We start from the raw sequence: 16,371 nt of genomic DNA, 5'->3' as shown, positions 1-16,371 counted from the left end.
TTGACGAATGAAGCCCCTATTGGAAAGGCTTCGCTTTTGCACAAAACCGTATTTTCGTAAAGACTAAGTCATTTGTGTATGACCTGGCTATAGCCTAAGTTTCCAATCAACCTTGATGAATGCAAAGTACGCACAACGGTGTGCATCCATCCCCGAGTTAAGCGTAGCAATTTTCTCGCCAAAGAGGAGAGATGCCACTGAAAATGGTTAAAAGAAACACACGCTTTCTCCATCAAAGAGTGGTAGTGCCGTTAGAATTTTTAAAGAAGTTAGAAATAACTCCGAAAGAACATAGCAGGTTACTCCATCATACATAGGAGTTGCTACCCAGTTTGTTGGACACTTTATACAACATAGAAAGGATTGTCGCACTCCTGTCGTTGGAGTATGGGAGGTGCTGACAAAATTGTTGGCAGAAGAGTTGCCAGAACTGGTTAAATGGCACAACGATGCCCGTTGTTGGAACGATGCCAGAATGGCTCGTCTCCCTGATACCTGTAAGGGCACCTTGCTCGTAAGGGACGCTGCGTCAGAGTAGTGGTTGTGCTTTGACTAGGTTGTGGGCTCGTTACGTAAAAATACGTCGAGCATCTGATTCATTGAGATCGTGTCATATGCATGCTCATTGAGAGACAGATATACAACTAGACTCGTAAGGACCACAGAGTCAGAGTACGTTGTCCATCCGAAAGAGGTGATATGATCGTGATGGCCGTACTATCGAGAGCAGAATCAACCATGCATATGAATAAAATGAAAAGATCCCGCGGTTGATGACCGTATTAGGGGCACACTAAACGGGGTCGGGTACATACTTCTCAACGGCTGCCCTATAGGCAAGCATTAAGTAGCTTGTCAGACTCGCAGACCCCTTCAGAATTTCTCATCGAGGAAGACGGTGATGGTTCAAACTTGAGTGACTTATATTACCCTCGAACCTGATAGAGTTCATGATGACCTCCGTCACTCAGAGGTATGGAGGTCGTGGTTATTCTTAAATTCTAAGGATTGAACCCAACTATTGCAGTAGCAGAATGCATTCCAATACCTAGTAGGGACTTCTTCAGGTATGATTATATCCTCCTACCAGGGGGATGGGGTCAACAGGCCTCTGAGGTATCCAAAAATATATAGAATAATCAACCCCCAGATCGTCGCGTTGATGCTCAGATATACCTCCCTTAAGCCCAAGGGGAGGGGGCTAATTAGCGAAACAAAGCATTAGCTTAGGTTCAGCGATGCTTGAATGTATGAGTGGATGGATGTTGTTGAGTCAGTCCTTGTTATCATCACAAAAATTTTCCCCTCCCTTGCGAGAGAGAAACGAATTTCGCGAGTCAAACTCGACCAAAGTTTTGAAAATGGTTTTTGAAAATTACTCGCCTCCATTTTAAAAATTTGCGGAAAAAATCCGTGGAATGGGATCCGCCTGCCGGTACGAGGTTCAACCGTTCCTAGCGCCTCTACCAGGGGTAATCGAACCAAGGATCAAATGTGTGCTTTGACTAAGTTAAATTGTCTAAATTATGGTCTATTTTCCTAGAATTCACAAAGAATCAGGCTTGTGCTATGAAATTTTGAAAATATGCAAATTTGAAAAATATGATGTTTGCTTTGGAAAATGCTTGAAAAATGATTGGAAAAGTGCTTGAAATTGGAATTCTTGGGAGAATCATTGAATTTCATTGGAAATCAGAAATTTACATTGAAAAATAAATTCTCAGGAAAACTTGGACTTTAGGAAAATCGATTTGAGATTTGAATAGCTTTTCTTAGGAAATGGATTTGAGATTCTTGAGAAAATCAAGAAATTCGTTGGAAAAAGATTTTTTGAAATGGAAAATGGATTCTTAGGAAAATCAGATCTTTGAGAAAATCGATTTATGAAAACTTGGGATTTTGAAATTTGAGAATTTTAAATCATTGGAAAATCTGGATTTGAACTTAGGAAATACTTTGAAGTCTCATGTAAAACTTAGAATTCTGAGAAAACCCAATCCTGAGAAAGACTTGGTAAATCCTTGAGAAAATTGATTTTTCTGAAATTGAAGTTGGAAAATGAACTTGAAAATAATGCAATTTGAATAATATGAATGAATGAATATGAAATTGAAAGGGAATTTCAATTGAGGAATTGGGAAATCCTTTTAAAACTTTGAGAAATGCAGTGCATTTTGAAGTTAGCCTAAGAGTGTAGGCTGAATGTGGCTAATATGAAGATCATAAATCTTGGTTTTCTTCGTATTCTGACTATGGACATAAATAGGAATCCCACCGACTTTATAAACTCCATAAGAGCTTGTGCATGTGCCATTCGTGTCAACCATAGTGAATTTGAAATAAATGTGCATGAATGATACATTCAAATATCAGAATTTGCATAAATTAAACTATATGCAATGCAACCCTATTCTAAGCAGAAATGTAACTCTTATTCCAAATATTTCATATATTTTTACATTAAATTGAATAAAATAAAGAAATAAAATAACTAATCATTCTTCTTGAATGTTCCTGCAAAACTAGAAAACAGGGTTAGCACAAAAATGTAGGTTTTTCTAAATTTATCCGAAAATATGAGAAATTATCGGATATTATTCAGATATAAACCGAAATTCATACCCCCTTTGATGTAAACATGATAAATAATGAATAAATTTCTAAAATAAACTTGAAAATTCGAAATTGGGTCAAAATGACCAAAATACCCCTGATGACCTTGAAATTAGGGTTTTCTGAAAGAAATTTTGGAATTTTGAAAATCAAATGAAATAAATCAAATACAATATTATAAAATATTATGATATGCATGAAAATTTATGAAATTGGAATTTGAAATTTCGAAATTATGGCCAAAATGACCAAAATGCCCCTGATAACAAGACTATTGCCTTGAAACCAGGGTTTTCTGAAATAAATTTTGCAAAAATGGAAAATGTGAAATGCAAATGACATTGAAATTAATTCTAATATGATTCTACATGCTAATTTACATGAATAAAACCCTAAAATGGCAAAAATATCATAAAATATCAAATTTAACCTGATTTTCGCCTGATTTTCACTTCTGGATTTAAAGATAAACTAACACATGGAGCAAATGAACTTAGAATTAAACCAAATTTGTCATGGACACCTAAAATAACCTTAGAAACAGAATGGAGTTCGAAAATATAATTTTTTTGTTTTTTTAAATATGGAAATTCAAATAAAAACCCTAAATTTTATGATTTTTGCCTAAAATGTTGATTCTAAAGGAGATTTTGGATATCAAACTTCCATAAACGTTTTCCAAATTTTATGGGGTGACAAAGGACAGTGAGAAAAAGATTTTTTCTTTTTACACTTTCGGGTTTTGACCTATGGTCGGAGTTGTACCACTCCGGCAAGTCGGATCGAAATCCGACGACTCTAAGATTTGGGAGAAACAGACAGGTTTCGGTAGAAAATGTGGGAAAAATAGTAAACAGATGTAAAAAACGCTAAAATTGTGGGAAAATGTCTCTGACAAACAGGGTAAAATTTAATATCTTGACACCATTGAGATTCGGGTTACAGTTTGGAAAAGGGCACACTATTATCAGAGACCCGAATCTCTGAAATTTTTGGATATTGGAATCTGTCAGACAAAAAAAAAAATCGGGAAAAATACTAAGACAGTTCCAAAAATCCCCAAATTTTGAGAAATAACAAGAAAACAAGTTAAAAACAACTTTTGTGTTGAAATTTTTTGCAGACAGGCTACGGATTGAACGGACTCGGTGCATTATGGTTTGTCTACACCCTGACAAAGGAAAATCAAGATTTTCCCAGGGGGGCTGGGAAATCCGATTTTTGACAGAGGTCAAAACTACTTGAAAAAACCTCACAATTTCCAGATCATTAGTAGATTCAATTATAAATCCACTGTGATTTTTGGAGGACAATTCTAATCTCTCATCTAGGGGATCTCGGAGGTTTGTGTCTGATAAAACAGAAATTGAAAATTCAGAGAAGCAGAAAACCCGATTTAGGGTTTGATCGGTTTAGATGGGTTCCGAAATCCGAATCGAATCAAATTTTTAAAAAGAACACAAAAACAGACAGAAGTATTCACTAATAATTTTGTTAGACATTTTGAATGAAAATAATTATATGAAATATTAATTGGACTGATGCTTAAAATCAAAACAATGTGCCATCAATGGTATTTCAATGAAACAATACTAAATAGAATAAAACGATGAAATAAACTGAATGTCATATAAAAAAAATATGAAATCCATCTAAAACTAAGCATAAAACTAGAAAAAGGTTAAGGAGATATATACTCATTAATGTTTGCTATTAAAAGGAGGGATTCTATCCACCGAACGGATGAATCGCCTCTCTCTTGTATAGCATTGACATGAAAGAGCTTGTCAAAATTAAAAAAAATCAGTAAGGTAATGGAACATGTGGGCTCACCTTGAGTATGAAGGAGGGTTGAAGGTAGTGGGGCTCGTTGTAGATGGCGTCAAGGGATGCTGGATGCTGCTTGGAGGTTACACTGCCTTTGGCTGAACCGAAGAAGAGGGATGCTTCAACGTGGACAGACCGGCTGGAAGTGGTGGTGCTGGAGCAAAGGTGGCTGCACCGGCTGAAGGTGGTTGTGCTGTGATAGCTGCTGAAACAAAGGAAGCCGCCCTGCTGGAGGTGATTGTGTGATGCTGCAATGAGAGGCTGGAGGAGGTGCCTTTAATGTTGGTAGATCGGCTGCAAGCAATGATGGTGGCTTGAACCGGCTGGAACTAACTGAAGATGGAAGTGCCTTGTTGAAGCTGCTATTGATGGAGGAAGAGTGCTGTAACCTCCATGGCTGTAGCAACAAAGGAGAGAAAAAAAATATACCCAAAGGGAGAGAGAGAGAGAGAGGAGAGAGAGAGAGAGAGAGGCGTTAAGGAGAAGAAGAGCCGTAGGTTTTTCTTTTGTTTCTTTTTTTCTTTTGATAACTTAGGGTCTAATTCATTCCATACTTAGGTCTTCCTAGGCTTAATGAAAAGAAAGCCCAAAAGAAGTTTAAGTGAATGGCTGGGCAAGAGGGAAAGGAAGGAAGGAAGAAAGGGAAGAAGGAAATAAAGGGAAGAAAAGAAAGGAAAGAAAGAAGAAAAAGAAAAGGAAAGAAAGGAAGAAGGGAAAGAGAAAGGGAAAAAGAAAAAGGGAAGGAAGGAAGGGAGAGGGGGCTGGAGGTTTGGGTGACCACCTTGTGGGTCCCACCTCTCTAAAATAAAATAAATAAAAATCCAATAAAACAAAACAAACAAATAAAAAGAAACATCTTTTTTTTTTAATAAAATAGAAATGTAAATGAATGGGCCATCTCAGAGCAGGTCCAAATTCCACTTTTGAAATTCATTTTGACAATTAGAGGGGTAAAATAGTCTTTTCAAAAAATTTCTAAACGAAACAAGCTATTTTTTGCAGTTTTTGAAAGGAGTTGGGATTTCGAAGTTCAATACCTAATTGCGAAGAAAATCCAGTGTAGAATTTGAAAATTTAGTTTTGAAAAAATTCAGATTGTTTTTCTCGAGAAAATATTTCCAAATTTAGAATTCTGGGGGTAAAAATATCAATTTTAGAAAATCCGGGGTTTCAAAATTGATTTCTGAAAGCTTTTGAAACTTGATCTGGATTGAAATTTATAAAACTGGAGTTCTGGACTTCGAAAATGAAATGAAATATGATGAAATGTTATACAATGCTGAGAAATGATATAAAATGATGAGAAATGACATGTGAAATGCAGACCCTGAATGGAGAATTTTGAATTTTAAGCCCTAATTGGCAGCTGTACCAGTTTAAAAAGCATTAAAATTGATAAAATTTGCAAAATAGCTCAAGAAATGGTTTTCGGGACTCTACTGGGTCAGAGTGACACTAAAAATTGGGGTTCGAGCTGGACTGAACTGAGATGAGCTAGATTGAGCTGGATTCTAGAGTTTCAGAACTCAAATGAACTGACCAGACACTGACTCAATTGACCTTTCCGACTGAATTTTCAAGAAAAGCTGCCATTTTTAAAGAAATGGTACGGAATGGTCACTGGAGCGAAGTGAATTATCAACCTGAACTGACTGAACTAAAATCAAAACTCGAACACTAGCACAATTGACTGAACTCAGCTCAGTTTCAGCTGAAAGAGCCGAAATAGACTAAAATGGGCTCTTGGATACTTGGAAATGGTTTTGAACAAAAACTGGAGCGTTTGAACTCCTGGTGAGCTTAAGTTAGACTCTGAGGAATATGACTGACTGTGAATGACTGACTCAAAGACAATTGGCTTAGATTTGAGTGAGAAATGAGCTCATTTCTGAGGAAATGATCCCATTTTGGCAGGAATGGTTAGAAATGAAAATGGTTTGTTCATTGCAATGTCAGAAATGAAAATGGTTTGTTCATTGTGAGCTCAGATGAGCTTGAAATAACTGATATTCTAAATGTTTTGAATGGACCAGTGAGCTTGGTTGACTCTGACTGATTGGGGTCCGGGATGACCTAGGGGTAAAATGGTAATATTCCTAGTGAAAATGGGTAAAGTGATAATTTTCTGAAACTGACTCGAGGTTTGACTCCTACACTGACCTAACAGGGTTGGCACTGCACGAGGAGGGTTTTTTGAAAATGGATATGGAAAATTTGGGGTGTTTACAGATGCCCCTCTTTGCTACTAAGCCGGCCTGAAGACGAGCTTAGTGGCAAAGAAAAACACACCAAATTTGAGCTATAAAAATGCCCCAATTAGAAGGATCTGACTGGTTATAAAGAAATTAGCCCTGATGAAAATGGTAGATATGAAATGGATAATGAAGAAGGAAAGAATTTACCTTAAAAGAAGTGAGATTCAGTTTTTGCTCTTAACCTAGATGAGACGGAAAATACATTGTGTAGAAACGAAGCTCAGGTTTGACCCTTAACTTGACCGGGAAATGAAATACCTCATCAAAATGAGGCTAAGGTTTACCCCTTAACCTGACCGGGAATGAAATACCTCATCACAATGAGGTTCAGGTTTAACCCTTAACCTGACCGGGAATGAAATAACTCATCAAAATGAGGCTTAGGTTTAACCCTTAACCTGACCGGAAATGAAATACCTCATCAAAATGAGGCTCAGGTTTAACCCTTAACCTGACCGGGAATGAAATACCTCATCAAAATGAGGCTCAGGTTTAACCCTTAGCCTGACCGGGAAATGAAATGCCTCATCAAAATGAGGCTCAAGTTTAACCCTTAGCCTGACCGAAAAATGAAATACCTCATCAAAATGAGGCTCAAGTTTAACCCTTAACCTGACCGAGAATGAAAATGATGAGATTCTCGAAAGAAGAACTCATGATAGAACTTTCGGACTTCCGCACAATGAATCCGATAAGGGTTTTGCAAAAGGATGAAATTGGGGTCCCTAAAGCTTGAAAAGGGGTTTGATTTTGGGCGCCTCATTGCTGAGACTAAATAACTTTTGAAATTGATGACCTTTTGCGAGAAAATGATTGGTGGCTTAACCTCAAGCCAAAATTGGATTGTCTATGGTGGGACAGTGGGGACACAGGGAAGTGTGCGAATCTGAGAGCCCATGCGCTCAGATTATACCAAAGAAGGAAAGAAATCTTGAAAACTCCCGTTATCAAGTCCTAAAAAGGATAACAATTGATGTCAGAATACGCCAAAGATGAACCTCAAGCTCTCGCTTCATGCCAGAATAGCTAGAAAATATTGTCAAAATGTTGAAAATTGTTGTTGAATCAAAATAATTGAAAATGATGCACATTGTTTTGAAAATATTCCGTCTTTTCTACCTGAAGTATTACCTCTGGCTGGGCTTAACTTCGTAGAATCAAGATTCAAATTCAAATTGCTTGCGATTGGCTTTCTTTCAAGGAAGCTATCAATTTCCTTGATATGAACAAAAAAGAGAGTATTCTTGATATTGTGAAAGTAATTGGTGAAAGAATATTGATAATAGAATTTCACAAAGTTAAAGAAGATTCTTGGCAGATTTGGCAGTCTGATATCCTGGAATTCTTTTCTCATGATGATCTTTCTGCCCACTTTTTTTTTTATTATTGGCAGAATTAGAGCTCCCTTGGGTTTTTGGGGATTTTATTACATCATCCTTCATTTTGGAGATGTCCTGACTTTTCTCTTTTTTTTTTTTGGAAGGGTACATCACAAACTCCGTCATCTTGGAGATGTTCTGATCCTTTTTTTTCTCTCAGAGATTATATCGATGGTTATTGGCTCATTGGTTGGACATCTCTTGATGATAGCAGAAATTAAATATCCTTTAGGGTTTGTCGGAAGGCTCATCGCAGTCGCCTTCATCTTGACGGTGCTCTAAACTTTCCCTGTAAGGATCTGTCACAAACTCCTTCATCTCGGAGATGATCCAAATCTTCTTTGACCCCGGGGGTCTAACTCGCATAATTCGTCTTCACCTTGACGACAATTGAGAGATCCCTTTTGCAGATATTTAATTGTAGCTTAGGTGATTGAAGAGATATAGCAATTGAATGGATTTTCTATATCACCCAGGATATTTCGACTGCTTTATTTTCCAAGAATGATCTTTAAAAATATGCCATTGACTGCGATCAATATCAATCACTTATGGCTCTGCGACAACATTGAATTTCCTTTGCTGGCCATATTGACGATTTATTCTTCATCCTTTTGGTTGGCCAATAGAAAGATTTTGAATTTTGAATCCTTTTTCGCGAAAGCTTTGACCTTTCAGAAGTAATATTGAAGGTATTCTGAGGTAATGTTTTTGTGCAATAAAGATTTTTGAAATCAACAAATAATTAATGACAAATTGGCAAGATTTTCTTGAAATCCTTTGTGAAAGCAAGCATTTGAAGCACAACGCAACGCATCCATGACAAAAATTTTCTTCTCCTTTCCCCAAAGGAGAAGATTCAGAATTTGGAAATAGAAATTACTCCTCTCTTCCCTGAAGAGGAGGTGTTTGCAAAATGAACTCTCGAAGAGAAATTAAGTTTTCGTCAAAACTTCCTAACATTAGGCTTCTCTTATGGAAAGGGGTCCGGTAATGGTGAGGTCGGTGAATTGGTCATGAAGGAGCGAGTCCATCACACTCTTCCTGAAAAGAGGGTCCCTCACGATGAAATGGCCTAGTATGAAATTATGGTCACAAGGAAAGTGAACTTCCGTCGAAGCTCTCCCTGAACTAAGGGTTTCTTGTATGAAATTGGAAATTTGTTTTGCAAATGGTTCATAAAGACACGAGTCCCTTCAAACTCTCCCTGAAAAGGGGCTAGGTGAACAAAGGATAGCATTCGAAAAGAATGAGCTTCCTCGAACTCTCCCTGTACAAAGGGTCTCTCGCAAGAGGAAATGATTGAAATTGGTATTGGGTGACCAAAAGGGTCGAAATTGGAATTTTAAATTTTGAAATTTTGAAATTTGATATTTGAAATTGGAAATTTGGAATTTGGAAATTGATTGACCCGAAGGTCGAAATTGGAAATTGGTTGACCCGAAAGTCGAAATTGGAAATTTGGAATTTGAAAATTGGAAATTGGAAATTGGGAAATTGATTGACCCGAAGATCAAAATTGGAAATTTGGAAATTGATTGACTCGAAGGTCAAAATTGGAAATTTCGAAATTGATTGACCCGAAGGTCAAAATTGGGATTGAAAATTGAAAAATTAGAAATTGGAAATTGGAAATTGGAAATTGGAAATTGGAAATTGGAAATTAGAAATTGGAAATTGGAAATTGGATGACCTGGAAGCCGAAATTGAGAATTGGTTTTCTAGGAAAAATATGGGTTCAATAGGAATTCAGCCTAAGAACAACATTGGTTCTATTGAGAACGACATTGGTTCATTGAGAACTACTTGGGTTCAATAGGGATTCAGCCTAAGAACTATCAATTCCATAAGAATTTGACCTAAGGACCCTAGTTTAAAAAAGGAAGGATTCAACTTGTGAGCTTTGAATGGACCAGGTGCTAAATTGGGTTTTGAGGGATAATTCGAATCAGAATTCAAATCTTTAAGGAAAAACTAAATGAATTGGGTTTTGAAAGAAAATTTGAGTCGGAACTCTAATTTTTTGGATCGATTCCAGGCATTTGAATTGGATTTGGAAGAAAAATCGAGTCGGAACTCTAATTTTCTAGACTAATTCAGAAGGAAAAGAAAACTTGGGTCGAAACTCAAATCTTCGAAGGAAAACTAGATCCATTGTGGAAGGAAAAGAAATTCGAGTCGGAACTCGAATCCCGAAGAAAAAGTAGATCACTTTGGAAGGAAAAGAAATTCGAGTCGGAACTCGAATCCCGAAGAAAAACTAGATCGGTTAGAAGGAAAGGAAATTCGAGTCGGAACTCGAATCCCAGAGGAAAACTAGACAAAAAAAGGAAAGGAGATTCGAGTCGGAACTCGAATCCCGAAGTAAAACTAGACAAAAAGAATGAAAAAAAATTTGAGTCGGAACTCGAATCCCGAAGGAAAACTAGATAAAAAGAAGGAAAGAAGATTCAAGTCGGAACTCGAATCCCGAAGGAAAACTAGACCAAAAGAAGGAAAGGAGATTCGAGTCGGAACTCGAATCTCGAATCTCGAAGGAAAACTAGACAGGTTAGAAGGAAAGGAAATTTGAATCGGAACTCGAACCTCGAAGGAAAACTAGATCAATGTGGACACTGAATTTTAAAATGTATTAGTGTGAATACCGGATTTTGAAAATGTGTCAGTGTATGTATTATGTTTTTTTTTTTTTAAATTACCAGTACGAATACTGGGTTTTTTGAAAATTACCAGCACGAACACTGGGTTTTAGAAAGTGACCAGCACGAACACTGGATTTTTGGAATATTACCAGCACGAACACTGGGTTTTTGAAAAATTACCACCACGAACACTGGATTTTGAAAAATTACCAGCACGAACACTGGGTTTTTGAAATTTACCAGCCCGAACACTGGGTTTTTGAAAATTTACCAACATGAACACTAGATTTTGGAAAATTACCAGCCCAAACACTGGGTTTTGGAAATTTACCATCCCAAACACTGGGTTTTGAAATTTTACCAGCACGAACACTAGATTTTTGAAATTTTACCAGCATAAACACTGGATTTTTTTTTTTGAAGAATTACCAGCGCGAACACTAGGTTTTTTTGAAATTTTACCAGCATGAACACTGGATTTTTTAAATTTTACCAGCACAAACACTAGATTTTTTTTTTTGAAGAAATACCAGCACGAACACTAGGTTTTTGAAATTTTACCAGCACGAACACTGGATTTTTTGAAAAATTACCAATTGATTCTGATAGAAGATTTTTTAGTCTTCACCCTCACAACAACTTGGACAACTGTTGGGGTCTTAAGATTTATCCTTTATCCTGAATGGGCAACTCAGGTTTATCCCTTAACCTAAAGGGGAAACTCAGGTTTATCCCTTAACTTGAAGGGGACTCTTGATGCAAATGAATGCAGATGAATGCAAATGAATACATGCAAATGCAGATGAATGCAAATGCTGTAAATGGGTGCACATGCATGCAAAATAAGAGATTTGCGTGATCCTGCCTGCATACAAGACATTTTTTTAAGATAATTTTCAAAATAATGCCCCAGTGTAACTGGGAAAGAAGAGTTTGACCATTATGGAAGAAAATATATTGAAGAATTACAAAGGATGGAATAGAGGATTTAAGTATAGAAAATTTTCAAATGTTGAGCATTGATAGGGTCTGATAATTTCACACCATCGGCATTGATGAGCATATATGAATTACAGGGTAATGCTTCCTCAACAACATAGGGACCTTTTCAATTCGGCGACCATTTGCCACCCGGGCAGTGCTTGAGATAGGCCATTGATCTAAGCACTAGATCATTGACTCAAAATTTCCTTTCAATGACAATTTTTGCATATTGTCTGGCTACCCTCTGCCGATATGATTGAGCATGCTTTGCTGCTCGGAGCCTTCTTTCATTGAGCAAATCAAGTTGTATCAGTCGTTGCTGCTGATACTGATCAAGCGATAACTCCAGCAGTGATGCGAACTTCAAGGCAGGTTTATGAACATGTAGAGGCAGTACTATTCCAGTTCCGTAGACAAGTTCTGATGGAGTAGCATTAGTTGGAGTTCGAATGGTGGTTCTGTATGCCCACAATGCATCATGGATCTTCTCATGCCAATCACGGTCTGTTTCCAAGGTTCGCTCCAGGATTCGAATCAGAATCTTATTGGTGGCCTCTGCTTGACCATTCCCTTGATGATAATAGGGAGCAGAGAAATGATGCTGAATTCTGAACTTCAAGCAAAATATCCTCATTCTCTTATTCTTGAAGTGACTGCCAGTGTCCAACACGATATCGTGCGGTATGCCGAAACGACAAAGGATATTCTTGTGGATAAATGAGACCATGTGTTTCTATTGTATGCAAAGTGATAGCTTCAACCCTTTTAGTGAAATATTCTATTGCGGAAAAAAAAATATTTGTAGCCATTTGAAGCAAAAGTGATGGGACCCACAACATCAAAGGCCCACATAAAAAAATAGCCATGGAGAGATGGTGGTTTACAAATATGTTGTTGGCGCATGAATAGAAAGTGCATGTATCTGGCATAGAGCACACTTCTTCACAAAATGGTAGCAATGTTGCTGCATAGTCTTCCAATAATATCCTGCCCGGATGATTTGCTTGATAAGAGTTTGGTAGCCCACGTGACCACCGCAAATGCCTCCGTGTACCTCCCGCATGACTTCTTTGGCTTCATCTTCGTCTAGGCATCTGGAATATTCAGAACTGAATCCATGATGATAGAGGACCTCAACGAGAATAAAATATCGAGCAAACATGCACCAAATTGCTTGTTACTATTACCAGTGATATTTTGAGAGAAGGAGACAGATGTCTTCTCCTTGATGGGAGCCTTTCTGAAACTGTCTTCAACTTGCTCAGACATCATCCTAATCATCATTTTCTTGAACCTCTGATATGCAGCAGGATCAATGTCATCCCTATCATTCAAACTCTATCTTCTAACAGTTCTTGGAGAATCCATTTCTTCTTGTCTGCTTCTAAAATCATTGATGCACTGACACAGTGGTGTCTTCTTGCTTGATCTGATCTGAACCACTTGGAAATACCGATATTCTCTGCAGAATAAGATGGATGATTATATTTTGATGATGAAGATTCAGGATAGAAATGAATATAGGAAAAATATTTGATGAGAATTTGGTAGATAATTGAAAGAACATCTCATTACTAGAGATTGGGTCATCGCTGGAGTCACGACAATTGTGTTGCCATTCTTTGTGAGGAGAACGGACAACTGCAAATATGCCTTGTCACCTAGGCAAGGTCGTTAAACCATGATAGAATGAAAATTGAAGGATTTTTTTTTCTTTATTGAAGGAAAAATATGATTACATCAATAATGGACTTGAGAAAGAGGGGGCGGACAAACAATTTGCCACCACTCTTTATGATCAGCAAAGACACGAGGACTGGAGAAAAGAGTATGAATGATAAAAGAATCCCAGCTATATCTGGCAGAATGGTATGTTCTAGACCACTGCGTTGATGCAAGGTTGAACTCTGGCATAACCCCTAATAGTACTCGAGCTTCTACACACTTCTGTCTCTGAGAAAATTGCCTAACGCATCGCTCTGGATAGTAGTAGGTACAGGAAAATTAGCCAAGTATCTTGAACTGCTTGCCATACAAGAAAATGAGCCCTTCAGTGCATAGAACCATCGCATGCTGAATTCTCTCTCGAGCTGTCGTGGACAACAAGCTGACTTCTACGAATTCTCCATACTGTCGGTATATATCGATCAGGCTCACGTACTCGTTCCCATTTTCTTCAATCAGTGGCCAAGACTTGCACCCTGTCATGCGAGCCACGACATCTTTAGGGTCCAGACCCTTGACATTAATTAAAAATTGATGCTCTAACGGATCTCTAGGCTGACCGGTTGGCTCAGGCAGTCCCATAATCTCTGAAAACTCATCCATCAGTAGTGTCATCTCGCCCCACGGAAACCAAAACGTGCAGGTACGCAGATTTCACCGCTCTGCAAGCGCATGGATCAGATTGCCGTTGACTGTCAACTTCCCCACTGCAGATGCCAGTTCCAACCCACAGTCGCTCAAGTGGTCCAGAAACATACGAGAGAAGTTTTTGAACCAGTCATAGTACCACCGGGGGAAGAAGGGTCCGGTGATGAGAGCTCGATGCTCGGGGAGACTTTGTCGCACCTCGTAGGAGATGTGACCCACGGGAAAAACAGAATCAAGCAGACTTGATGCCATTGGACTAAAAGATAGGAACATTAGAAATTAGACTTTTGGAAAAACACAAGAATTTTGAAAATTGCAGGCAGGATAAAATAAAAAGCTGGAAATTCGAAGTCCAGAGGAATGAAAGAATGGAAAAGCACCTGGAGTTTTGAGGAAATGGTATATAATTTGGAAAAATCGTCCAGGGTTTACAAAGAAATGCTTCATAAATGAGAAAATGAAGTATTTTGGAAAATTATCCAGTGTTTTGGAAAAACTGGGAGAAATATGGGAAAATAAGATGGAAATGAACATCATACATTCAATCACAAACAATTATGCACATACAACATTCCCTAAGAAGCTGACTCTAGATGCATTGATTTTGAAAGAGCTTTAGGACTCTAATCTTGACTCTAGGCTCAGATCAATTATGACCAATCCAGTTATGCCGATATACTCGAGCCGAGACTCGAAGTACGTGGCATAGAAATTCATCTCTGGTTCTAGGCTTGTGTTTTCCCAACATCCTTGAGCGCCTGCCGATATACGTTGGACTATGGCCCTTGGTATGTGGCAGGGGGCATTAGCCCAAATAAGTGGTCCAGTTGTGAGGCTCTGTCCCGAACTATGGTTCTGGAAGAGAGCCCAACAACGTGAAGACCGGGTAGACATAGGTGGGGTGGTTTTTAAAATATGATCACATGCAGGCAAACAGAGTGCTCTAAGTCCTAAAGAGATAGAATTTTGAATTTTTTGAAGAAGCAAACATTGTTTTCATACAAGTTCTAGATTGAGGAGTGTTGTATTTTAGACCTAGGTCTAAGTGAGCATGAATAATTCTCCTCAATATGGTCCTATCAAACCATGCCTAGTCTACATGCAATCAATGTCAGCTGGGTTCAAGCCTAGGCTCCTAGGTTCACATGATATCAGAAAGTAAAGCTGACATTTTGTAAAGCATGATTTTGATAATTGAGCTAAGTCAAGCACATAATTGATCAGGCGAAGATAAGTCCCATCATGGTCTCCAAACTTGTTATCATCACAAAAATTTTCCCCTCTCTTGCGAGAGAGAAACGAATTTTGCGAGTCAAACTCGACCAAAGTTTTGAAAATGGTTTTTGAAAATTACTCACCTCCATTTTAAAAATTTGCAGAAAAATTCCGTGGAATGGGATCCGCCTGCCGGTACGAGGTTCAACCGTTCCTAGCGCCTCTACCAGGGGTAATCGAACCAAGGATCAAATGTGTGCTTTGACTAAGTTAAATTGTCTAAATTATGGTCTATTTTCCTAGAATTCACAAAGAATCAGGCTTGTGCTATGAAATTTTGAAAATATGCAAATTTGAAAAATATGATGTTTGCTTTGGAAAATGCTTGAAAAATGATTGGAAAAGTGCTTGAAATTGGAATTCTTGGGAGAATCATTGAATTTCATTGGAAATCAGAAATTTACATTGAAAAATAAATTCTCAGGAAAACTTGGACTTTAGGAAAATCGATTTGAGATTTGAATAGCTTTTCTTAGGAAATGGATTTGAGATTCTTGAGAAAATCAAGAAATTCGTTGGAAAAAGATTTTTTGAAATGGAAAATGGATTCTTAGGAAAATCAGATCTTTGAGAAAATCGATTTATGAAAACTTGGGATTTTGAAATTTGAGAATTTTAAATCATTGGAAAATCTGGATTTGAACTTGGGAAATACTTTGAAGTCTCATGTAAAACTTAGAATTCTGAGAAAACCCAATCCTGAGAAAGACTTGGTAAATCCTTGAGAAAATTGATTTTTCTGAAATTGAAGTTGGAAAATGAACTTGAAAATAATGCAATTTGAATAATATGAATGAATGAATATGAATTTAAAAGGGAATTTCAATTGAGGAATTGGAAAATCCTTTTAAAACTTTGAGAAATGCAGTGCATTTTGAAGTTAGCCTAAGAGTGTAGGCTGAATGTGGCTAATATGAACATCATAAATCTTGGTTTTCTTCGTATTCTGACTATGGCCATAAATACGAATCCCACCGACTTTATAAACTCTATAAGAGCTTGTGCACGTGCCATTCGTGTCAA

Source organism: Nuphar pumila, chromosome 5 (assembly GCF_984573655.1).
Source record: "Nuphar pumila chromosome 5, dmNupPumi1.hap1.1, whole genome shotgun sequence".
NCBI lineage: Eukaryota > Viridiplantae > Streptophyta > Magnoliopsida > Nymphaeales > Nymphaeaceae > Nuphar > Nuphar pumila.
Note: the sequence above shows the minus strand (reverse complement) of the source record.